At 46.3% G+C, this 26594-nt stretch overlaps 1 long non-coding RNA gene across 5 annotated transcripts in view; it reads right to left on the bottom strand.

The window, feature by feature from the left end:
* The window catches only part of LRMDA, a 1093708-nt gene that overhangs the window by 1041228 nt on the left and 25886 nt on the right, over window positions 1–26594 (bottom strand). Inside the window, exon 1 of one of the 5 annotated variants that reach the window (XR_002338561.1) lies at window positions 23776–24753. The exons of the other annotated variants lie outside the window; for them this stretch is intronic. This is a non-coding gene — a long non-coding RNA (leucine rich melanocyte differentiation associated). Of the gene's footprint in view, window positions 1–23775; window positions 24754–26594 lie in introns of those variants that run through there. 5 annotated transcript variants of the gene reach the window in all.

Genomic DNA, 26594 nt, shown 5'->3' with positions numbered 1-26594 from the left:
GCCACCCAACAAATTTCCCCTTGGCTTCAAGAAGGGCATTGTTATTGACTTTGGACTTTTAAATAGAAGCATATACCAGGACCATGGGGACACCACCGGTGGCAGAACAGCAGCCACCTCGCCCCCGCTACTTGCTTACTGAATGCCTGGCCAGTGAGTCCCAAGATCCAATGGGCAGGAGGGAAGAAATGAAGAAAGTGACACCAATGCTAACACTGTGTCCCTATTATTTAGTTACTTTATTAGAGTTTCCCTAACTCCGCTGCACAAAGGGAAGAGTAAGCTACAGAAAACTAAGTGGCTTTGTCATCAAAAGCTTTCTCCACACTGGCACACAAACACCTGTCAGTGCAAAAGATGCCTCTTTATCAAGCCTTCATACCTACCAGGAGCCAAGCACACTCTGAGCTTTCAGACTATTTTCTTCCAATGTTTTGAAGTCCCTTTCAGTTCACATGAAGGCTAACGATTTCAAAAAGGTGGGGAAAGGAAAAAGAAAGTTCTTTTTTAAGAAAAAGGCAAAGATACCATGCCATGATTATGAAGTCCTAAAAGCTTTTTAGCTGACAGTGTAGGCTTTGTTGAATAGCCTCTAAGAACCTCCACTGAGACGCACAATTCAGCAATAAAATAGAGGCAGAGCATACACAGTGCAGCATGCCCAGCCTCCCAAATTCAGGTAGCCCATTTCATGCCACAAATCAGCTTTCTCCCCTCAAAGCCCCTTGGAACGCTCAAGGTCCAGGGTGGCATCAGATCAAAAGACCCATGAGTTCAACAAACTAATACATTATGTTCTGCCAGTGGTGAAATTAGTTTGTACTAAACTCAGCACAATCCTGCAGTTCAAACCAGAATTTCAAAACTAGCAGAAATGGCTTGAATACTCAAAGTGCCCAGGGCCCCAGCTCTATCAGTCCACCCGTGACGCAGTGTCTTCCGTGCCTACATCGAGCAATGAATGCCACACTAACCAAGTCCACCTTCCCAGGAGCACACTCCATTCAACAGAGTCCAGACCTCTATAGACAGAGCACCGGGGCATCCAGAGCCCTCTCGCAAGATAGCGCTGGCTTACAGAGGGCAGCAGTCATAACTGCATAAACCTATTACAATTTCAGTAGCTACTGTACTCCCTGCCATCCTGCCCAGAGCACCTCTGAGAGAGCAGGTGTGAAGGGCCAAGAGAAGAAACCACAACCAAGACCATGGGAAATAACTTCACACATTTCCCACACATCCAAACATGAAACCCTGGTTTCAACAGCACGTGTGGCATTTGGCTTGGGTGTGTGAAATACCCGCTCCTAAGTGATGAAGCACTCGCCCCCTCACTCAGACGTACCTTTTCTCTGAAACTATTACACTCGGAGAGCTTCAAGCTCCTGCTCCAGACCCATCCATCTCCCAACAGAAAGCACCTCTCAAGCTCCTTTCTGACACGAGCCCATCATTCACCATTTGCTGGTACGCACAGTTTTTGCTGACATAGCTCCATTACTAGAAAAAGCTCAGTAAGTAAAGCTGATTTGAAATAACTATATATTATACAGAGGCTGGATGAGGAAAACTGATTTGAAGTCTAGAAAATCATCATATAAAGAGGCTCTAGAAAGAACTGCTTAATTATTTAAATACTTTCGCTTCCTGCAGACCACATATCATTTGATTTATTCTCCTTGTTAAATATTTGGTAATTTACTGGGGTCATCTGACAAAACAACTCCATATAGCAAGTACATATCAGACACTGTAATTCTTCGGTTGAAATGCCTGTGTCTCCCTGATTAATGTTCCAGGGCTGAGCTAATGCTATCCAACTGAGGTGGGCACCAATTTCAGCTCTCCAGCAAAGCTGCACAACTCCGAGCACACCAGTAGGGCAGCCTCAAGAGCCAGTTATCATGTGCTATCCTGTTGTTGCAAGGTAGACTTCTAACATGGCTGGGATGACCCCCAAAAAGATGCTTATGCCTAAGTCAATTGAACCTAGATTGCTGGTCCCATGTGACTCTCAGTCCCTAACTCAACTGCTAGGTTAAGTCACAGAGAAGCAAGGCCTTGGGAGGAGGGTGTAATACCTTCTCCTCCACATGCCAAACTCACCCCAAGCCCACATCCACTCATGCTGACCCCAGCCCAGAATGTCCCATGATAGACTCACCACTTCCTCACTCCTACTTGCTCTTCAAGATCCATCTCCTGCATCAAGCTTTCCTTCATTATCCAAGCTCAAAATGCTCTCTCCAATCTTTCACATCCACTACCAGTATTTTTGGAGTGCGGCCAAAATGTCTCCTTAATTAATTCAAAGTTGAGTCTACATCATCTATATATTCCCTCAAGTCCACAGTATAGTAAGAGTGGCTCTAAGTTTCAGGCCCTAAGTCAAGAAAGTCAAAAATAAGGAATCCAAGAGACCTAAGAGCAATCATAAGGAAATCTAATTCATGCATTTCTAATTCCACAGCTTGAAAATATAGATACAACTTTTTGAAGTGCCTATTTACAAAACTTGACCATACAGTAGACCATCAAGAGGACCTAAAATTCCAAGAACTGGTACAAACTACATTGTCTGATCACATGCTAGAAATTTTAAAACCTTCCTCATCAACTTCTATGACAAGAGAAAAATGAAAATTCCACAATAGCTAGAAAAAATATAAAATATTTCATATTTGAATCTACACGACACAAAGCAGTACACAGAGGAAAATTCCTAGCTTCGAATATATACCTTTCTAAAGAAGATAAAATGATTAAACACGCAGCTCTAAAACAAAACAATAATATAAAGAAAGCCGAAAAATTGGTCTATATGAGAACACTAAGAAAAATATTAGAATAAATCCAAGAGGTATTAAAGTAATAATAAACTACTCAACCAATAAACAAGACAAATAAAAGAAGTATAGTCAAAATAAGAAGGTAAATGTGTGTATATAACCACAGATACAGAATAAATTGAAGACACCAAAGCAATCATCTTGTTCAGCTTTAATACCTTTGAAATCCTGGATGAACTGGATATTCTCTAAGACAATACGAATCTTCAAAGCTAAAGCCAGAAAACATTGAAAGATTAAAAAGACCAAGTATCACCAAGATATTGATAAAGTTATCAGATATATGTATATAACACCAGGCCCCATAAGTTTTACAGATATGCTCTACCTATTCCTTGAAGGAACAGGTAACTACAGTACTACTCCATTTCTTCCAGAACAGAGAGAAATATTCTAAACAAATTTTAGAGCAAGTATGACACTGTATTCATCTGCTCAGGCTGCCATAACAAAATGAGTATCTAATGACACCAAAATTTATTTTCTCATAGTTCTGGAGGCTGGAAGTCCATAGTCAGGGTGCCACTGGGGCTAATCTCTGGTAAGAGCTTTCTGACTCCTCAACAGCTGCCTTCTCCGTCTGTCTTCAAGTGGCTTTTTCTCTGCACCTACCACTCCCTGATATCTCTTTCTCTTAAGGACACAAGTCCTACTGGATTAGAGTCCTTTTATGACCTCATTTAACCTTGATTACCTCCCTAAGGGTCTTACGCTAAATATTGTCACAATGTCCTTTAGGGTTAAATATAATACATGTTAAGGGGACACAAGTCAGTCCCTAATAAAACACTGAGAACCAATCCTGACAAATGTAGCACAATATAACTCCAGCCCATTTCTCTGATGAAAATCAGTGCAAAAATTCTAAACGAAATATTAGCATGTGGACTGTAGATATACATTAATTGAGTATTACATCACACTTCACAGAAATATTAAAACCCTTTCTTCACACTCCATTACAACTAAGTAATGATATTATGTTATTATTAAGGGAGGTTTTTAACAGGATTAATATATGCTTTGTTACTAAGAAACCTAATATAGTTTATCACATTAGTGAGTCAAAAAGGAAATAACCACATGTTCATCCCCACATGATGCTGAAGAAGCACTAAAAGGAAAACCCAACATCAGTGTTTTTGTTTGTTTTTTAAGGCTGCACCCATGGCATATGGAGGTTCCCAGGCCAGGGGTCAAATCAGAGGTGTAGCTGCCAGCCTATGCCACAGCCATGCCAGATCTGATTCATGTCTGCGACCTACACCACAGCTCACAGCAACACGGGATCCTTAACCCACTGAGCGAAGCCAAGGATCAAACCCACATCCTCATGGGTGTTAGTCAGAGTCGTTTCCACTGAGCCACAATGAAAACTGCCCAACAGCAGTTCTTGCTTTCAAAGCAAGTATGGTACAGATATCGCTCCAAGATCCTAATTTCAGTTCTTTTGGATATGTATTTTTAAGTGCAGTTGCTGGATCCGGTTATAGTTTTTTGTTTTTTTCCCAAACTTTTGAGGAACCTCCATGCTGTTCATAATAATGGCTACACCAATTTATAGTGCCACCAATAGTGCATAAGGCTTCTCTTTTCTCCACATCATCGTCAACACTTGTTTTTTGGTTGTTGTTTTTGATAATAGCCCTCTTAACAGACATGCCTACAGTTAACAATACTGCATAGTACACTTAACATTTTGCTAAGAGGGTAAATCCTGTATTAAGTGTTATTATACACTAAATAAATAAATGAGTAAATAAATACATACACAAAGACCACACGAGGACACTTTTGAAGGAGATACAGTTTATTTTTTTGTTTGTTTTTATATTTTATTTTTTGCCTTTTAGGGTCACACCTATAGCATACTAATGTTCCCAGGCTACAGGTCGAATCAGAGCTGCAGCTGCCAGCCTATACCATAGCTCATAGCAACACCAGATCTGAGCCACATCTGCAAGTCATACCACAGTTCACTGCAACACCAAATCCCCAACCCACTGAGAGGCGTCAGGGATTGTACCAGCATCCTCATGGATACCAGTTGGGCTTATTTCCAGTGAGACACAATGGGAACTCCCTGAAGGTGATAAGTATTTTTATGGTATGGAATATAGTGATGGTTTCATGGACATGCCTTATCTCCAACCTCATTAAGCTGTATGCATTAAGTATGTACAGGCTTCTATACATTAATCATATCTCAAAGTATTTTTTTAAAAAGCAACAAAGTAACACTGCTTTTTTCAAAATTCAATACTAGCCAATGCAATGAGAAAAGAAATAAGCATAAAAATGCAGCAAAATAATTTTCCCATATGACAGAACCATATGCCAAAACCCATTAAAATTGACTACTTCTAGAAAAGAAACACTAACGAGGTGGCTAACTATAAATTAACATTTAACAACCAATTCTACTCTTTATTTCTCTTTCATTCCATTAACTTACAAGCCCTTTTATGTTTGAAATGCATTTCCCACAATTTTATGAAGCAGATATCCATATCCCCATTTTACAGGTAAAGAATATAAAGCTCAGGAAAGTCAGATCAATTTTCGTGGTCACTGCTAGTAAGTACTCCTCTGACTCCAAGCCCTGCATTCATTTCCAATCACAACATGCCTCCCCCCGCCACCCTCAAGACAGTAAATTCCATGGGTGAAAGTTTTTCTCAACTCCACCAAAATTACCTCTCAAGTCAACTACAGATCTTAATAGATCTTAAAGCTTTGACCTGTTTCTGATGTAGAAATTACCTAGGAAAATGACCTATTTGTACATAGGGTAGAATAATAAATGTTACACACAGCAACCTATATAAGTCTTAACTCAGCAGAATTTGTGATTAACATACTCATTTTTGCTTCAAGACAGCAGATAATTTTTCCCCCCACAATTCACACCATAATCTCTTAACACAAACCAATGGTTTACCAGAATTTTATCTATTTAATAGCTGCACCTGCAGCATATGAACGTTCCCAGCTCATGGACTGAATCAGCGCCACTGCTGCAACCTACACTGCAACTATGGCAATGCCAGATCCTTAAACCCACAGCACTGGGCCAGGGACTGAACCCATGCCTCCAGAGCAACCTGAACTGTTGCAGTCAGGTTCTTAACCCACCATGCCATAGCGGGAACTCTCTCAAATTTCTTTTTAGACTACCAAAAACATACATTTCTAAAAGTTGTCATTTTGTTTTGTTAGCCAAGTATTCTAATTGAATGCAAAAATCTATCCTGATACCTTTGGCAGTGGCCCAGTTCAACCAGCCTCAGTAAAACCTTAAGATCATCATGGAAGATAAAGACATACCACATAGTTGAGCTCAACAGACTTTAATCACTTAAATGTATGTGACACATATACCATGTATCAGGCACCATGCAGGACTGCTGGGAAATACAGTATTCAAAATAGACTCAAAATTTGCCCTCATGGAATTTAGTGTTTAGTCGCACAACAAACATAAATAACATATACACATATGGAACTGCAACTGTGGTCGCTATTCTATCAGCCATCTATTGCCAAGACAATTTTGCCTAACAAACTATGCATAAACTCACTTATTCTCACCTATCTGCAAATGCACTACAAGTAAACTGCACTAGGCTGGACTCCAGGTTGCAGACTACAGAAAGGGCTTAGGTCCACTCCACATTGCAAGGCCCAGTCTCAGGGTGAGCCACGGCAGAAGCTCAAGAAGAGCTGACAGAATATGCAAAGCCTCCCAAGGTCCATGCTCAGAACTGGCACACTCTCACTCCACCTATGATGTAATACTGGCCTGAGCAAGTCACGTGGCCAGGCCCAAATTCAGTGGATCAGGGGAATATTTTCTCGGGGGGAAACTGCAAAGCCACATGGCAAAGGGCATGGATACAGGGAGGGGGAAGGACTAGGAATCTACTGCAGTCTGACATAGCAGTAAAACAAAGACAGGTGCTATGCCAACACTAAAATGTGATCAGGTAAGGGAAGTAAGGAAAGACTCTAACAAAGTACAGCTGGAACCAAAATCCACAAGACAAGCGAAGAGGAAGAAGTAAGCTAGGAGTTTGGTACTGGTAGATGCAAACTATTACATTTAGAATGGATAAACAGGTTTCTATTGCACAGCACAGGGAACTGTATCCAAGTCCCTGGGATAGACCATGATGGAAAAGAATATTTTTTAAAAAAGGAGTCCCCATCGTGGCTCAGAGAAAACCAATCTGACTAGTATCCATGGGGACAAAGGTTCAATCCCCGGCCTCGCTTAGTGGGTTAAGCACCTGGCATTGCCATGAGCTGCGGTGTAGGTCACAGACACAGCTCGGATCTTGCATTGCTGTGGCTGTGGTACAGGCCGGCAGCAGCAGCTCTGATTCAACCCCTAGCCTGGGAACCTCCATATGCCACAGGTGCGGCCCTAAAAAGACCCCCCAAAATTAATAAAAAATTTAAAAAGGAATGTGTATTCCTATGTGTATAAATAACGGAGTCACCGCTATACAGCCAAAATTGGCACAACGTTGTAAATAAACTATACTTTAATAAAAAAATAAATAAAAATTAAAAATGAAGAAGTAAGAGATTTCCAAGTAAAGAGAATGGCATGTGCTCTGATGGCCAAAGGAGACATAACCAGTTCCAGCCATTTAGGGAAGAATGCTGTGCCTGGGCGGAGCGACAGAACATGGTACAAGATGAGGAGAGAAGAGGCAGGAGGACTGTGCTCCATGTCCAAGGACTTGCCTTATCCCAACAGCATCGAACCATTATAAGATGCTAAGCAGGAAGTGGCATAACTAGATTTGCCTTTTCACATGATCACTCTCTGCAGACTAGAGAATATGTTTGTGGACCATTCAGGAGGCTATAGCAAATGTCTTGGTGAGAGATGATCTCTTGAACTAGAATGGTGTTGATGGAAAAAATGCAAAGCGTTCAATCGACATCATAGGGGCAGAAAAGCCTAGCCATCCCCTCATATCCTTCCCTCCAAGGTCACTACCCTCCCAATGGCTCTTTCAAGACCTCATTCAATTTTTCCACTTTGGCATTTGACCCTGCTGACCGCTCCCTCCTATTTCCATGGGTCTGTCCTTAGTTTCTGGCAAACCACCTGGTTTTCCTCCACCTTCTTTAGCTGCTCATCCTCAGTTCATCCCATAAGCCCCACATCTGTCCTATAGTTTATTACCCTCAACTTGTTCTGACAACCCTAAGCAAATTCATCCACCCCCATGCTCTAAAAAGTTCATTATGCTAAGGCTTCCCACTATGGGCCTCCGAGCCAGGCTTTGCTCTCAACCCTAGATCTGTCTATTCAGCTGCCTTCAGGATATGTCCACTTGGATGCCTCCACAGGCGCCTCAAACTCAGTGTGTCCCAATTTCATCCCCTCTTGCAAAACCCTGTTCCTCTCCAGCTTCCCCATCTCCAAGTTTGCTGCCACCATCCATCAGTTGTTCCATCAATAAACTCCCGAGTCAGCTGTGGTGTCTCCCAGGCCTCACTCCTCCACATCCACTCAACAAACTATCTTCCAGAATCTCACTCAGATTCACCTACTTTTCTTTCTTATTGTCACTGCCTCCACGCAAGCCTCATAGCCTTGTCTCTCCAGCCCAATCTCTGGACAATGCAAGTGACCTTTCTAAAAATATCAAAATGGGAGTTCCCATTGTGGCTCAGCAGAAACAAATCTGACTAGCACCCATGAGGACACAAATTCAATCCCTGACCTCACTCAGTGGGTTAAGGATCCAGCATTGCCATGAGCAATGGTGTAGGTCACAGACACAGCTTGGATTTGGTGTTGCTGTGGCTAGGTGTAGGTTCTAGCCTGGGAACCTCCGTATGCCTTGGGTGCAGCCCTAAAAAGACAAAAAAATAAAAATAAAATACCAACATGACTTTGCAACTCTCCTACCTAAAAGCATTCAGAGGCAGCCCCTCACCCTCAAACTCAAGTTCAAACTCCAAAGTTTACAGATTCCTTTGTGATCTGGCCCCTGTCTTCCTTCTTTGTGTGCCTTGGGTATATTCATTCTGTCCAGGACCTAAACATTCTGCCCATTCTGTTCCCTCTGCCTGAAGTCCTCAAACTCCCAATAGCACCTTACTTGGCTACCTCAACCCTACTTACTAAAACCTAAGGTTCACTAGAGCAAGAACGATGCTGCCTACTTTGTTCTCAGCTATTTACCAGCAACCAGCACAGTGCCTACCCACCCCACCCCGGAACACAGAAGGGTTCTGAGAAGTCAATCAAAGAATGAGTAGATTCTCCAAGTTCACCTATCTAACACCTCCTTCAGGATGCTTTTCCTGATACCCTGCCCTCCTCCCAAGTTTGGGTATACCTTTTAGGTGTTCTCAGCAGCACCTACACGCTATTCATTTGGCCATATGTTCCACCCGCTGCCCCAACTAAAATATAAGTTCCATGAAGGGAGAAGCAGGAAGCAGCCCTCAGAGGTGGAGTAAACCAGAAATGCCTGGAAGGAGTCCCCAAAGGCAAGGAATCAGAGAGAGATGTAAATGAAGCCAGGAGAGAAGCTGAGGGTCAAGGTCCAGATAGGCAACCATACGTAACCTTGGGGGGGGGGCACCGAGGACCTGTGTAAGGGGAGGTGGGAATGATGAGGTCATCAGTGGAAGAGAGCGAAGATCAGTAGGAGGGCTGATGTCTGTCACTGAGGCCAGACAGCCCTGTACGTAATTCACCCACCACTGGTTACACAGCAATACCTTCCTTTGACACAGAAATTTCTCCTGGCAGGACAGCATCTCCTCTGTACCTTATAAAAATGCACTGATTTCCACTGAAATCCATTTCACATTACTGAAGAAACGGTGTTTTGGACACTTCTGTCATTTTGTTTCAAGGGGGCAGACTACATTTAAATAAAACCTGAGGTATCTATTAATGCCTTTTATAATGGATAGGATTTCATCAAAAATCGGTCAAGGCCTTCCCAAGTTATTACAGCTTTCGAATGTAAAATCGAAGCACTGAAGTTGAGACGGAAACCTTCCTTAACTCCGTCAATTAAATACAGTAACGTGCTAAGGGACACAGCAAAGCAACTCTAGAGGTGAACCCCAGCAAAATCAAGTATTAAAACTAAAATAGTTAAAGGATTGGAGATTCTCTGGTGACAGGCAAAAATATGGCCTGGCTGGGTCTTCCATCTCCTGGTTATTAACAGAGGATGATGCCACATCAGTCACCAAGCCTGAACCAAGGACCTTTTGCCTGAGGTTAGGTTTCCAAAGCATCCACTCAGCACATTCAGACTCTTAAATATGATGTTCCCTTTGCTATTTTTCTCCACCTGACTCAGGGCAGGTTGTAATCATGGGCGAGAGCTGCCTTCCCCAAGGTGAAGGCAGGCAGCTCTAAGTGAGGGACTGGCTGCATTGGGGCTTAAGGACCTGTCCTGTGGCCCTTCCAAATCAAAGGGGTGACAATCTGTTTCTTCACTGGGGCACAGCTCAGAAACCAGGGAGTGGGCAAGGGGGGCAAAACAGGGGAGGAGGCCAAGGAGGTCTCAGGGCTCATGGCAGTCCTGGGAGGGACTCAGCTCACCTCCAGGTGAGAGGACAGGGGTGTCTCCTCTGCAGCAGCTGAAAGGGGCCATGGTGGATAAGATAAGTAATTAGAAAAGGAATAGTAATTACCACTGATGTGACAAGGAGGCCTGCACGATGGGGAGTTCTGTCAAAGCTCATAATTCTTGCAAATGAGCAGCAAGCCCTGGATGACACGAGTCTTCGCTCATGAATTATACACGTAGCCATGCATAGCACACTCGACACTGCTTCATCAGAAGGGACCACTCAGTGGTGGGGAAAGCAAGACCCCAGGAGTTATACAAGCCTCATGTCCCCCAAAAGGTAGACCCTGGAATCCAGCCTTCACACCAACAATGGCAGGTGAGGACCTCGGGAAGGTGGGTGGCTCCTGGGAACACAAAAGGCAGCTGGGCCATCACACACAGAGAGTAAGGGAGAACTTCATGGCCATGGGGCACTCAGAGTGAAAGCCTTGAACATACAGACATTTGACAGGTGGAAGGAAGCACTTACCTGAGACAGGTTATCAGAGGCTGAATTGAGTCCCCCAAGATCCCTATGTTGAAATCCTAATGCCCAGCACTTTGGGACGGGACTGTGTTTGGAGATGGGGTTCTTTAAAAGGTAATTAAGGAGTTCCCGCCTTGGCACCGTGGAAATGAATCCGACTAGGAACCATGAAGTTGTGTTCGATCCCTGGCCTTGCTCAGTGGGTTAAGAATCCGGCGTTGCTGTGAACTGTGGTGTAGGTCTCAGATGCAGCTCAGATCTAGCGTTGCTGAGGCTCTGGCGTAGGCCGGCAGCCACAGCTCCGATGAGACACCTAGCCTGAGAACCTCTGTAGGCTGCGAGTGCGGCCCTAAAAAGACCTAAGACCAAAAAAAAAAAAAAAGTAATTAAGTGAAGATGAGGATGGGCTCTAATCCTATGTGATTGGCATTCTCAGAATGAAGGTAACAGAGATACCCACTGATGGAAGACCTCCTAAAGACACCAAGAAGCCAAGCCTCAGAAGAAACCAACCCTGCCAAGACCTTGATCTTGGACTTGTAGCCTCGAGAACTATGAGAAGAAAAAATTGTCGTATGAGCCGCTCCATCTGTGGTATTTTGTTCTCACGGCCCTAGCAGAGTAACAGATGAGGACATCACAAAGACCAAGACCTGGGAAAACAAGACTCAGTGAGCCAGGTGGTTTCAGCAGTTTAGGAAAAGAAAGACTCTTCTAGAAAAGTCCCCTGTAGGCTGGGAAGCTGGCCAGGATTTCAAGCAAGAGAGGACTTGGATCAGAAGGTGCCTCCAGATAACGCCTGCTCTGTCAGCAAGGTCTGGAGCAGAGAAGAGATGGGGGCAGGCAGAGCAACAGAGATGCCTCAGCAACTCTGGAAGGTACACAACATGAACTTCAATGTGATCCTGGGAGGTTGGCAGGATGGTGACACGCCAGGAACTGAGATAAAGGAGACAGGAACAAATGTGGGGAGGGAGCCAGTGAAATCCGCTTTGGATGGCTGAGTTTGCAACATATTTAGGGCAGGAAGGCAGGGCAGAGCCTACCCCCACCCCCATCTCAAGCTGTTGATACACCCCCTCTCGCTGAGCTTGGTTCCACACTGCTCCACACGGCTCCCTTTGCTGAGGGAGGAACACGCAAGGCCAAGCTGGTAAAGCAAACGAGATTTATCAAGGCATCAGAGGGGCACGGGCTGAGCTCAAGATGGCGCCAGCTCTGTGAGGAGATGTTAGGCTTACAAAGGATCTGTGGAGGGAACTCGTGGCTGGATGGAGTTCTTGGCGGGAACTTGTGGCAGGAAATACGAAGAAGGAGGGGACGGTCAAGGGAGGGGTAGGGGGTCGAGTCCCATGACAAAGGGCAGTTAATCCTTGTGGGAGGTTAATCTATGCAGGCAGTTGTTTTCCGAAGGCCATTGTTTCTTGCTCCCCAACTTGAGAATCCACATTCTAGGAGAGGGTGTCCACAGTAAGTCTCCAAGGTGAGTAGCCACATTTTGGGGTTGGGGAGGGGTGTCTGTCTCCATCCTCCTGGGAACCTATCACACACACGTGTTCTCAATTCCCATTTGGGGTATCACGTTCATAAGCAGTGGTTTTTTTTTTTTTTTAAATTTAACCTATTCTGAGGCCGCTACAACCAACCATCTTAACCCTCACAGGACAGTCTTGAAACAAAAAGCCAGTAAGTAGGAAGAAGCCTTGACTCACGTCACTTTCAGTTGAGATCCCAGTCACTCCCCCAAGGCTGGCCTCCCATTTCCATTCAGATGGGCCAGACTTGAGAATTCTGACGTGGCCAGAACATTCTTCTGTTTGCAAATTGAGAAAGTTCAAGCAAGAGTCAAGCACGTGAGAAAGGAGTGGGGTGGGGGAGGGCAGCCCTCAGAATGCTGTGGTCTTGGACCACTTAAAGAAAAACATCATCAAAACTCACTTTCAACACCCACACCTCCTTTCAGAAGGAGAAAAACATTAAAAAGCACTGCTTATTGGAAAAGAAAGTTGTATAAATCATTTTATTTCGTGCTCCATCATTTACTCAGCACAGGCTTCAGTGGCACCTCCTGATTAGGTTTAATTTTAAGCCTGCGAGAACACCACAAACCATATTGTCAGAGAAAGTTCCATTTCTCTCCAAGCCTGATGGGCGACTATTGTAATGTAAAACCCTGGGATTTAAATAACACAAGCGGATTCTATTATGAGAAGAAAGGTTTATATTTTGGAGTCGGTTTACTTCAAAGGAGCCTGGATACCAAACCATGAATTACCTGAAACAATGGGCTTCAATGATCAGCTCTTTGCCTGTTGCTTTGGGGGCGGAGGCTACTTTACTTGCCTAACGACCAGGACTTGGTGATCCAATTATTTCTGGAAGCAGTCCCGGGTTCTCAAAATTAATACTGTTTAGGAAAACTGGAAGCCGGAGGAAACGTGGCTTACCCCCAGAATGGCCCCTATCCCTTCACTAGATTGTTCTCCAGGGCCTTGGCTCTCCACAACTGACCTCAACTACCCAAAATCCATGATAATATCCAGAGAGAGCTTCCTAAGAGGGCTTGACGCTCAGAGGAGAATCATCTCCAAGAGACACAAAGGGAGGACAATTAGGACTAAAGGGAAAAAAACCTGTTGGGCTTCGAGGCCTCCTCAAGGAGATAGAACTCAAAGCCTCTGGCCAAGACAAGAATTATTAGACCCTTATCCTCACCCCACCCTTCTCAGTGTAATGCTCCTTCCCCACCTTGAGGAACCTGGCCTACTCTCCGCCACCTCCTAAGAAAAGTATGTGGCCCATCCCTCAGCATGCCCCTATAAGGGCATTATAGGCCTCCCCCAACCAATGAGCCGGTGTATCCTAAGACCCCTCTTTCCCCAACCAATTAGCAGGTAATTGGGCATATTGTGAGACCACTCTTATTGCGAGGTTATAAAAAACAGACATGACCATGATAATCGGCTCTCCCTGATTATCAGGAAGTCTGCCTGCTGTGTTAATAGCATCTCTCGCCTCAGTAACTTATCTTTTCTTCACTTGGCTTCAGATCCAGAAAATTCTCCTTTCAGACCTGCATTTACAGACCACAACAAGGCCTAAGAGTTTATAGCCTCCTAGACCTTCAGAACACACCACCACCACCACCAGCACCCACCAGAACTGCCCACATGACCTCTTATGAGGTCCCACTCTCTCCAAGGACCCCATCAGCCATGTGGGAATCTTATTCTGATATCCCCGATGACATTTACGGTCTCTTACAAGATATTTTTGAATATAACTGTATGCTAGAGATAAAAGAATGAGTTTTCACCTCTCTATGAGCCCTAGTCTGACTGGTAGACAGCACCATGAGGCAACACCAGGAGGCAAGGACTGACAGACAATCAAGAACAATTTCCTACAGGAAGTGACACTAGTATATGTAATCAGGGTCATTTCTCAACACGATGTGTATCAAATGAATTGAGAACCATGTCACACATATCCACACACACCCAGAGGGCTCTTACAATCCAATTCAAGGGAGCAGCCACCCAGGAAACAAGATGCAATACAAAGTGAAACAGTAGCACAATGAAGGACTTGGGGGATGTCCCACTCTGAGTACCCTCTGTAAAGTTTCAAGGTTAACTGCCCTTGGGCCACACTCACCTGAAAGAGGGTCTCTGCTGTAGTGGCAAGTATGTTCCATACCCAAGCAAGGCTGGCTTTAAGAGCAAAAGCAGTCACTGCCTACTCCCCATGAGGCCTCATCCTGCTCCCAGGTTTTCCTGCTTTGATCACAGGAATCCTTGATATCAAAGGAATTCTGGGAGTTCCCGTCATGACTCGGTGGTTAACGAATCTGACTAGGAACCATGAGGTTGCGGGTTCGATCCCTGGCCTTGCCCAGTGGGTTAAGGATCCAGTGTTGCCATGAGCTGTGGTGTAGGTTACAGATGTGGCTCGGATCCCACGTTGCTATGGCATAGGCCGGCGGCTACAACTCCAATTAGACCCCTCGCCAGGGACCCTCCATATGATACGGGTGCAGCTCTAGAAAAGGCAAAAAGACAAAAAAAAAAAACAACAAAGGAATTCTGGGTAAGGCCTCATCTTACTGTCCAGGACAAATGGCAGTGCCATGAAAGCAGCAGCTTATGCAACTGCACATTCTCAATTACATCACACAGGACACAAGTGCTAAGGGATGTGCTCCAGTGTGGCCTCCAGACCAAGAGCATCAACTTCACCCAGACCTGCTGAATCTGAAACTCAGTGGGGTAGAGCCCAGGAATCTCTGTTTCTATCCAACTCCTTGGCAATGCTGATGGTCCGGGAATGGTGGTTCAGAACCACTGCTCCTCAGGAAAATTTCCCCTGGTCACTGGTGAGATGAAGATCATGATGACACAATTACAACAGCTGCTGCTCATGCTGAAGTGAGCAGTTACCAGAAACCAGACACTCAACAACTTACAGGTATCATCTCCTTTAATCCTCACCACCAGCATACCACAGATGATGAATCTGAGGCACGGAATATTGCACGGCTTCCCCAACATTCACAGAAGCCAATGGCAGGGCTAAGCTTTGAACCCAACCTCTCTGCAGGTGTCCTAACAAATTCACCTCCCAAGGAGGCCTGCTCAACCCCAACCTAGAAATGCCAATGCCAGACAAGCAGGAGATGCTCTGAGAAATCGTGATGCCAAGAAAGCGTTCAACTTGGGAAACCCAGCCTTTCCAAACATCTGCCATCATCTACCTCTTTGTGGAATAATCTCTCCATTACTCCTACAGCTCTCCAGCACTTCCTCTTCCTATCACACAACACTTCATGTCTCTGCAGCTCTCCTCCCTGATTCTAGCACAGCCTGTTCTACTGACCCCAGCAACAAAGCTCCAATGTTGGCTTCACTTTGGGGTACACTCCTCCTCTCCTGGTCCCCACTTTTGGTATACATGCCCAGTTTCCCCCCACCTTGATAGCCAGCCCTGGTTCACCTCCACTTTGGTGTGCACCACTGGCAAGGCCCCCACTTGGTACATGTGAGCGCCCCCCTTAGGCACTCTCATTTGGTTTACACCCAAGAACAAGGTGGCACCTAAGGCAAGACCTTCCTAGCTTCCAAAGCTTCCCCAACAGTGCAATGGTGAAACAGCTCTCGGGTGGTGCACCACCGGGGAAGAGAAGATGCAAACCTTAGTGTTGTACCCCATGCTGGGCACATCTGACGCCCAACCAACATGGCAAATCATGCCCCTGCAGCCCTCAGCTCCCAAGAGCTCAGGCCCCTTGACTCTCAGGTCCAGCCCCACCCACCCTCCCGCCTACTGTTAGGATCTCAACAAGAGAAGACAACTGCACTGGGGCCGAGACAAGGACCAGATGTGGGGTTTTGTTCTCATTGGGACAGAAGGCAGCTTCAAGATGTTTTTTCCCTCCTGTGCACCTCTTGTCAATGCCCAATCCTTGCCAAACTGCAGAGATCCCTGTTTGAAATTAAAAGCACACGCCACACTGCACAGCTGACTCAATTTTTCCCTCCAGATTCAACAGTGCACAGGAGGAACTTTCACCCCTACAAAGGAAACTGTCCAAAAATTCAACTCAACAGGCATTTAATGAGCACCCACTACGTGTTGTATACTGCATACTGATTGCCAAGTGAAAGGGAGATCAAGTTAAAGAAGTGGTTTCTTGCCACCTGGGAGTTCTGTCACTTGCACGGCATTTCTTTTCTCCTGCCCTGCCTAGAATAACATTAACCATCCTGACTCTGAAGTGGGGACAGTAAATCCCAGCTCTCAGGGCTGTTACAAGGAAAAAATGAGACAAGAGTGGGAGACAGCTGGGAATATCAGGGTGAGAGCCTCTTGCCTCTTTCCTCAGCCAGCTTTGAGAAGACAAGAATTTGCGTACCAGCCCATCATTTGATGCCAAATTGAAAAGAGTGGGGTTTCAGGGAATTTGATGCAAAGGGACATCCGAGGGGCTGTCTAGAGGCCAGAGATGTGGAGCTGGACTGAGCTGGGTAGACAAGACTGAGAGGAGGCGGAGATGGGGAGCATTCCGGGTCAAGAGAGTGGGTTTGGACCTAGGGAAGAAGGTGGACAGTTGATGGGAAAAGGGGACCAGTCTGGCAGGATGGTTTTGGATCTCCTGGAGAAAGAGTTCCAAGTGAGTGATCTCTGAAAGGCCCAGCAAGGAAGTCTGGCTTGAGCCAGAAACCAGAGCATCTAGGACAAGAAGGTAAGCACTCCCTCCACAAAGCCTCACTGGCAGGAGAGCAACATGCCCTCTCTATCATGTGGGGAGACGCCCCCAAGGCTCCATCTGTGCTGGCCCTATTGCTCCTTTGGGGGAACCACAGGCGGATGGGGCAATCTCAGGACCACCCCCCCAACACACTCAATTTCCAACATCAAAGAAATTAGAACTAAACATTCACTATTCCAGGGACTGGTTTACATTAGCGGACATCAGTACGGGGAGAAAAATCATGTAGTCATTTTAAAAGATTATCATGAATATTAGAGAAACCCAGAAAAATGCTTTTGACATGCTAAGTGAAAAACAGCAGAACCCCAAGCAATGTGTGTGCCGTTATCAAGAGCAGGGCGCGAGAGGGAAGGCAGGCTTGGAACAGACAGTCCCCAGTTCTAACACCCACTGCAACACAGGAGCTGTGAGACCATAAGCAAGTTTTACCTCTGTTTTTGGTTTGGGGGACTTTTTAAGATAAAAGGGAGATTAAAAAAAAAAAAAAAAAAAAAAAAAAACACCTTATAGGGTGACTATAAGTTTTCAAATGGCTGGCACAGAACTCAAGTCAAACTCCCCCCAACTCCCACAAAGCATGCAGGGTGAACCATAGCTCTTTGGGAGAAGCAAAAAGAGTAAGTTTTCTGTTCAACAGAAGATGACTGTCTTGAAGGCAGAGACTGTACCTTGCTTACTGCTGTGTCCCTAGACCTCAATAAATGCAGGAGGAAGGTGATGGGATGATGGGTGGTTTATAACCACCACTATCTGCCCTTGTGAAAAAGGCAGTTAGGAAATGCCTGTCTCTAGCAGACACCAAGAAGGTGATCATGGGAGTTCCCATTGTGGCCCAGCGGCCTAAGAACCCCACTAGTATCCATGAGGATGCCAGTTCAATCCCTGGCCAATCAGCATCTTTGCACTGATATGTACTGGGTCAGGGCTGGTGATACAACAGGGATGGTCCATGGCTTCAAAGACCTCCCAGGACTAAACTGAATCCCACGTGGGGAAAAGCAGGGCAGGACCTGGTCTGGGCCTGTCAGCCTCCTAACCAACGCCCAAGCAGTGACACTTCCTTCTCCCAGAGGGAGGATTCCCCAACCTCAAGGACTCTGGAGGCATGACTGTTCAAGAGGACAATCAGGGAGGCTGCTCAGACTGAAGGCCCGCCAAGGAAGGACCTGCTCCACAGAGAGGCCAGCTCTGGACCAGGCAGGCCATCCCAGCACAGGGAAGGAGGGGCACCTCCATGGCCTGCCCAGCCGACTGCCTGCCCCACTCCCCACCCCCCACCGACATCCCCAAAGCCCCTCTTTCTGATGGCTGGAACACCCTCAACAGCATCTCTGTCTTTGAGCTTTAGGTCTTGATCCTTGCAGACATGCAAATACATCCAAAGTAGTTAGAATCTGTTCTGTCGACCCACCCTTAATATGTAAGTGTTCCCCACCTGGCCCTCAGATCGTTGGAATGGGAAAGCAGGAAGGTATGGGAGTCAAGGGAAATGGGAGAAAGTGTCTTTGACAGGGAGAGGGGTATTGAGAAACTCAGAGGAGGCGGCAGCCTAGACAAGCCTTCCAGATGCCGCCACGTTGCTGAGATCCAGGGTTGGTACTCTGTGGGTGATGAGCCACAGCACCCAACATACAAGTTGCCCGGGGACCAACACCAAGTTGCCAACCTTGTTTGAGGGTGAAAGTGCAGTTACTGTGATTCCCAGGCGCAGAAGGCTGGATCCTCACCCCAACACCCATTCTCCAGTTTCTCCCCTTGAACAGGCATGGTGACAACCCACAGCCTCCATCAAAGTTCAGCCTTGTCCTGCTACTCCAAGAAGAGCAAACAGGCCCTGGATCTCCTCACTGCATCATTCTCCTCCACTGCCCACCACTTAAATGCACCAGGTCAGAGCACCCCGACACACACACACACAGCCCGTCCAAAGCCAGCACACCCACCTTATTGAGAGGAAGCTAAGAACAAGGCTGGATACAATCACAGTCATCAGAACGGGAGGCCAGGGGGTGATGGGGTAGACAGAAGGCAGCAGGCACTTGGGGTTCAGGCTAGGCTCAGGCTCTCTTAACCCCTTTACAGCCAGGCCCTAAGAGCTGCCAAGGCCTTTGGTTGGGTTGGGGGGCAGGGTGGGGGTTAAGGCAGATAACCGAAGGCGTTTCAATTGATGATGCTCCCCCAGTGACTCACTGTTTCTTTATTGCAACATGCTCTCTATAAAAGCCATTTTCTTCTTGCAGGATCTGCTTGGGCAACATGTGATGTCATCATAAATCATCTCTCTCTTTTTTTCCCCCCCTTTAAAATGTCAGCAGATTTCTTGGAGTTTCTAAAAAGCCAAGAGCGCCAGCACCATCTCCCAGTTTTGGCAAGGCAACCCGTTTTCTTTCCCAAGACGTCTGTCTTCACTTTTTCCCCTTGCTCTCCCGTAGGAGCCCTGCAGAGATAAAGCCTTGAAGAGTACAAAAAGTCACAGAAAGCATTTATGAAAAAAAGCTTTCCTTTCTACCCTTTCCAAATGCAGGCCCTTTCTCTCGCTCCCTTTTTTCCTCTCATCCTATTTTGGGGCACTTCCAGGGGAAGTGAATGTATAGAGAGCACTTTAAACAAGGTCTAATACAATCCATGCCTCCCAGACACGGATGCCATTAATCAGAACGAAGGCTTTGTGCGAGAGAGGCCACGGGCTGGATGGGCGCCATGGACCAATAATGCAGGCAGGTCCCTACCTACCCACCCCACCCCCCTGTCAGGGCTTGGCATTCATCCTTCCTGCCTTACCCCCTCCCAAGCCCTGGGCCCAATGTACCCCCAAAGACCTTCTGTGAAAACCTTCTACCACCGGAGGAGAAAGCTTCCTTTCATTCCAAGTTCATTGGACCAGAAAGAAGTCACTATCACCACTGTGACTGCAGAACCTCAAAAGCAAAAGGAACATCCAGCCCAACTGGGAGCCACAGAACTTGTAGGGTCGTGGCTGGAGGGAATCTGTTACTGGCTGAGCTGTGTGCTGGGTCACACTGGGTGTCTTTTGAAGCTCTTCTACCTTCTTTCTGCAAGACCTCCTTCCAGAAATATGTCTATGGATATGGACTATGGCTGCCTTACCACCTGCATGCAATGATCACACGGTAATGAAGATGGTGTGGATACCTGAGGGTCCTTTTTCACATCCTCGAAGCCACAGCCAATCAATCTCTGCCTCTCCACCTCTGCCCCAATATAATCTCATTGAGTCAAGTTAGCTGGGTGGGGAAAACAAGGAACTTACATGTAAGGGAGAGCTACAAGCACCTATGTCAAGTCCTTTGAGGCTATTATTTATTTGGGGCAGCTTCCCACCCCCTCCTAAAAACAAATGGTCCTCCTGGTCCAAGATGCCTGATGCTCCACCATCCGTGCTTGATCCATTAGGCTTCATCACCGGAAACAGCCAGACAGTCCTTGGGGATTTTGATGGAGTAAGTATCAGCTATTTGCACCTAGGTCTGCCAAAGTGGCAAGTACCTTAGTAAGGAGAGAAGACAACGCGAATCCCATACAGCCATCATCCAACTCCAGGAGGTAAAGAACTCACAACCTTGTTGTGTGGCATAGGGTTGCTTCTAGTCCTCACAACTCATCCAAACACAGTTGTGACATCTTCTAGGAAACCCCCTTTGTCTCCCTCTATGCTTATTACGCTGACTAGTCACATTTCCTTACCAGAGAGAAAGAAGGCACAAGGTAGGAGAAATCGCAGAGGCAAGAGGGAGGAGGAAAAACAAATGCACGGAGGACAGAGGTCTTTGCTTCATTCCCTTAAAACACTCAGTATGTCTGCTAAATAAGGCACCCACCAAAGAAATGCCAAGTCACCCTCCCTGGCCAGCCAAGCTTTGGCTCTAACTCTCTCACCCCTTCCCTCTGTCCTTCACACTGTCCCTTCTGCCAAGGCACCTTCCCTTGCCCTCCACATGGCTCATCCTGCTCTTCTCCGCCAGTTCAGCTCAGATACACTACCACTCCAAGAAACCTTCCTCCACCACCTCCAGGAGGGGGCAACTGCCACTCCTCCATGTCAGTGCCCTGTGCATCCTTTAATGTGTCATCACTTCAGTGGGCTGGAATCACAAGTTTCCATATGTCTCCTCTATAGGGAGGTCAGTCGCCTAGGCATTTTTTTTTATTTTATTTTTCATCTTTTGCTTTTTAGGGCCACACCCATGGCATATGGAAGTGCCCAGACTAGGGATCTAATAGGAGCTGTAACAGCCAGCCTATGCCACAGCCACAGCAACGTGGCATCCAAGCCGTGTCTGCGACCTACACCACAGCTCACAGCAACATCGGATCCACGATCCACTGAGTAAGGCCAGGGATCGAACCCACAACCTCCTGGTTCCTAGTCGGATTTGTTTCCACTGCACCATGTAGGGAAATCTGCCTCGGCACTTTTAATGCCCAGCCTTCCAGCTGCCACGTAGCAAGTATTCAGTAACTGCTGAAAAAACTGACTTTTTTCTTTCAGTGGTTCAATCACCAATTCAGCCCAATCATTTAAGTTTCAAGTATTTGTGTTTTTCTTTGTTTTCTATTTCAGAGGTTCTTCCAGAGAGATCCATACCTCAGGTTTCCAAAACACTAACAAGGAAGACGGCACAGAGGGCACGTTGGTTTAGAAGTGGGTGAAACCCATGCCGAGTGTGAGAAGGGTTTATTCAACAGGAGGTGTTCCCTGCCTGTATTGAAGGTACTTTCTAAAATCTGTCCACAGGGCTAGGCCACACCACCTGCCATAGAAAATACTGGGAAGCGGCAGGGCAGGGGGCACAGCCTCACCTAAATAAAGCAGGCCAAGCCCCCTTCATCTTTGGGAGGGAAGGAGCCTCAGTCTTTTTTTCAGTCTCTGATGCCTACACAGCTGGCCACAGGAGTTTCCACAGATGAAAAGGAGGTGGTCCATTAAGACCCATTAATGACTACACAACAGTTGAGGGCTGAAGCAAAACCGCCAGCCTCCACAGCACCCAGAAAAAAAGCAGGGAACTACTGAAGGCATTTACCAAATCCAAGGAAAAAAAAAAAAAATGTCCCCAGGCAGGACCCCACCCCCCAGTACTGCTGGGGCCATCATTTCAGACTCAGACAAGATGGGAGGGGAACAGAAATCTCTCCCCAAATAAAGCGAAGTACACAAAGCAACAGCTCGCCAAATCCTCTCCTGTCGAACGCCTTATTACTACCTTTTGCAATCTCCCAGCCTCGGCTTCTGGAAAGTTTCAAAGTCACCACCAACCAACCCTTCCCAATGCACAATGGCATTTAATAATTGCTCACGGTTCTCGCCTGGGAAGCCAGGCAAGCACCCACAATTCATTACACGTGTGACCTTTCGAGCCCTCAGCCCCCAAATGATTTTCACTCACTTTAATCTGACTCCGATTCAAAACAGATCTGCTGTCAGCAGCCTGAACTCTATAGCCCTATAGATGGGCAGTGCCTACGGCTAAGCTTTTAGTGCCTTAATCATAAAATGCAGCACTTCTCCAGCTGTTTTCACCCAAATAGCCAGAAAAGGGGGTGAGCGGGGTGTGAAAAATGATGAATTATGAACTCCAAAGTAGTATTTCATTAAGCAAGATCGGACGCTAAAACTTTAACCGTGCTCTCCGCCATTGAAAGGTCATTTTATAAAAATCCGAAGTTGGAGATTTTCGAGGGCGCTGCTGTTCGCAGGGGAGCTCACCGCCATGTGCCAGATGGTGGGGGAGGGGAGCAGACGCCCAAGCGGTGGTCAGAATGAAATGTTTTGAAACCGGGGCCACTTTAGATTTTTGCGACGTGATGCCAAGCACATTCAACAGGTCTACAAATGCACTGCATTAGCCTAAATTTAGTGGGTGTTAATTGAAATCAGAGCTGCAGTCGTTACCACCGACATGTTTCTAAATACTACCCAATAAATTTTTGTCTGTTTCAGATTCTCTGTGACAGCCGGCAATGAAAAACCAAGAGTGGGCACGTAAAACGGTCTTCTTAGTACCTAGTCCCCCCGTAGGCGGACAAAAGGATGTCTGTGTGTGGATCTGGCCTATGTCTGCGCACACAGACACGTGTGTGGATAAACACGGTCGATGTGCGTGCCTTGCCCATTTTTAGAAGGCGAACAGGCAGACACGTGCGAGGACACACACATACACTCTCTGCACTTGGGCAACTTCCTTTCTGCTCATGCACCTCCACAGAAAGCACAACGCGCCTCTCTGCATGCGGCAAAAACATTGTCCTTCAGGGCCAAAGGGGCTGAGGGTGCAACTTCTGCACCTTTTTCAGATGGGTTGTTTCCCTTCCTTTCTCTCTGGCTTGCCTCACTCCCTTCAGGTGAGCCTTGTTTCGATTTAACAAACAAAATTAAAATTTCCTCCAGAACAGAGCACTCAAGGGTCAGCCAGGACAAGGTCTGCTCTGCACAGAATCTGAAAGGAAGGAGGAAGGGGCCTGGGGGAAGGAGAGAAGAGTCTGGAAAAAGAAGCATCGGCTTTCCTCAGGAAAAGAGCAGTTTCATCCTCCCCTGTTACTCACGAAATCATTATTAGTTTACGTGAAGAGAAGAGACGTGGCTTTGTGCTCTGAGTCACGACTGCAGCTCAGACAAACAGAAGAGGGAGGCGAGCGTCTGGTCCTCAGGCTCCGCATAATTTGCCCTTCCTTGATCCTCCGATGATAATTGGAGGACTTCCCTGGATCCCAGTAGTATTGTCTAACTCAGCCAGGGGTCTATTCCACCCGAAAATAAACACTGCCGTCAGCTTCCTCGGCAGTGGGCCAGGAGCAACCTTGGAGGCAAATATGTTTACCAAAGACTAATGACACCAAAGGACTATGTTGCAGCCCCAGCAGCAGATCCCCCCCCCCCATGTAATCCAGCCGTCTGATTCTTCAAATGAGTATCAGCTAAGGGACCCTACTGCTCCACTAAGCAAACACTCAGGCACACATCCTCTCCCCTAGTTTGGTTCCTGCCTGATATGTAAACATACAGCTAACACTTGTGTTTACATACCCTACACCAACAGGGCACACTCAGACTCGACGCACGCCTATCCCCAGATAACGCCACTAGGTGCACATGTAGACACACAAATTCTGCCAACACACATAAGGTTCAGTACACAATGAGCAAATATGCACGCATGCACACCCGCACACACCCCAATCACTAACCCCTTTAGAGAAGGTAGAGTACCTTGGACTCAGGCCTGTCCCCTGGCCACAGAGCTGGAGAAAAATTGATCAGTCTGGGCCCCCTTTGAAGAGGCTAGAAACATTCCTACATAAAAAGTAACTTCTTGATGTAGAAATCACCCAGTCAGTCCAGTTCACCCAGCACCTGAAGCCTTCCCCCTTCTAATTCTACACTACCTACAGGAGCCCATCAGAGAGTCTGTGGAAAAATGACTTGAACTCCTTGAAATTTTTGCCTTTTTTTTTTTTTTTAAGGGCCACGCCCTCTGCATATGGAAGCTCAGGCTACAGGTCAAATCAGGATCCGAGCCGCATCTATGACCTATACCACAGCTCATGGCAACCGCTGGATCCTAACCCACTGAGCGAGGCCAGGAACCAAACCTGTACCTTCATGGATACTAGTCTGGTTCATTACTGCTAAGCCACAATGGGAACTCCAGAACTGCTTGATATTTAAGGTGGGTCTGCAAAGCAGGTCAACATCACCTGGGAATGTGCTAGAAATGCAGAGGCTCAGGCCCAAGCCCAGACCTACTCAGTCAGATGCTGCATTTTAACAAGACCCCTAAAGGTTTTGTGTTTGGAAAACATGCCTTAAGAGTCCACCCATCCTAAAACCAAGACTCGCTCAGGGGAGATCACCTATTCCTCACCAGCCCTCAATGTCTAGGCCCCCTGACTCCTGAAGACAGAAAGGGGAGCAAGAGCATTCCTCCGCCATGGGACCTTCTGCCTCCTCTCTTACCAGCCCTAACTTAACAACACAGCCTCAGGTGTCCATACTCGCCGGCATCTCTAAACCCACCAGGAGCTCAGTGAAACTAACAGTTTTCGCCCCACTAATTGTCTCATCACACCACAACTGCTGCTTTTTATTTCATTATGCTTCTCATCAGTCTCAGATAGGAATATAACCAGAAAAAGAAATTGGAGGGGAACAATTTCAATATTTCAGAACACATGCAAATTGATGCCCAGAATCCTACCTGGAGTGTTTTTATTGAGACAATTCTGTGCTTGTCTAAGAGATGACCTTATAATAAATAAATTCATATCTTGCAAAGGCAGATTTTCTCCCCACCTTATAAAGCTAATTATACCAGCACAACATAACATCTTCCTAAATGCCTGATAACCTCATCCTGTTACTCAGGAAATATTATTTTTAAATAGGTGTGATAGATACAAACTGAAACACTCGGATTTCAATTCCAGTCCCAATTCCCGGATCCCCTCTCTGAGTAATTTAAGGACTTCCTCCAGATAGTTTTTCATATTCTTTTAACTGACATTTTATCTTTATACAGTATCTCACAGAATGAGCACGCACTAAGACAATGACAGCCAAGAAGGTCTGTCATTTCTCATTCCGACAAAGACAGATGTCTTACACTGGCTTATGCCAATAATAGATCCAACAAAAAACAAAAGAGACTACACCTGCCGCTGATGTAAAGGCACCAATTCACATTTGTGACACTCATTTGTCAATTAACAGATTTCTCCCATTGTTGACACACGAGACTTAAAAGATGTGGGCTCAAATGTGATGAATTAAAAAAGACAGATGAGTAAGCTATGAGCTGCAAAGTAATGCTATAATGTGCTTTAGATATGAATATCAACTGACACCCCTGACAGGCCATACAAGGTTTTATTTCATTTTGCACTATATCCAGGCTTCATACTTTGTCTTCTTTGTTCGCTTTTCATCAAGCTCCTAACATCTCATTCTGACAGCCAGAGACATTTAAGGCACTTTCGTTTCAAATGCAAGTTAGCGTACTTGATTTGTCATTAAAATGCAAAACGATTGCCTTTGCAGGTAAATGTAGGTATGCTTAAAAGGTTGGATCTGCAAAGGAAAAGCTGAAAATGGTTTAGGTTCCTCTCTACCACCTCTGGGGGTGGTGGTGGTGGGGGGAAGCCTGCCAGACACCAGCCCCTCCATCCCACCCCCTGCTGAGCAAAGACCGGCCCTGAGGGGGCCTCCAGAGCACCAGTGTCCCAGCAGGCTGAGGACAAGAGGCAACTCAGACGTGAGTGGGACCTCCCAGATGCTGGGCAGATCTCAAGTCTACCTGTATTTGAACCAGCCTAAGCACACACAGAGCATCCGGCCTGTGAAAAAGAAGCATGGATGGGCTTAGGTC

Source organism: Sus scrofa, chromosome 14 (assembly GCF_000003025.6).
Source record: "Sus scrofa isolate TJ Tabasco breed Duroc chromosome 14, Sscrofa11.1, whole genome shotgun sequence".
In the NCBI taxonomy this organism is placed as follows: domain Eukaryota; kingdom Metazoa; phylum Chordata; class Mammalia; order Artiodactyla; family Suidae; genus Sus; species Sus scrofa.
The sequence above is the reverse complement of the archived record's forward strand: the minus strand, read 5'-3'. Positions and strand labels throughout refer to the sequence as shown.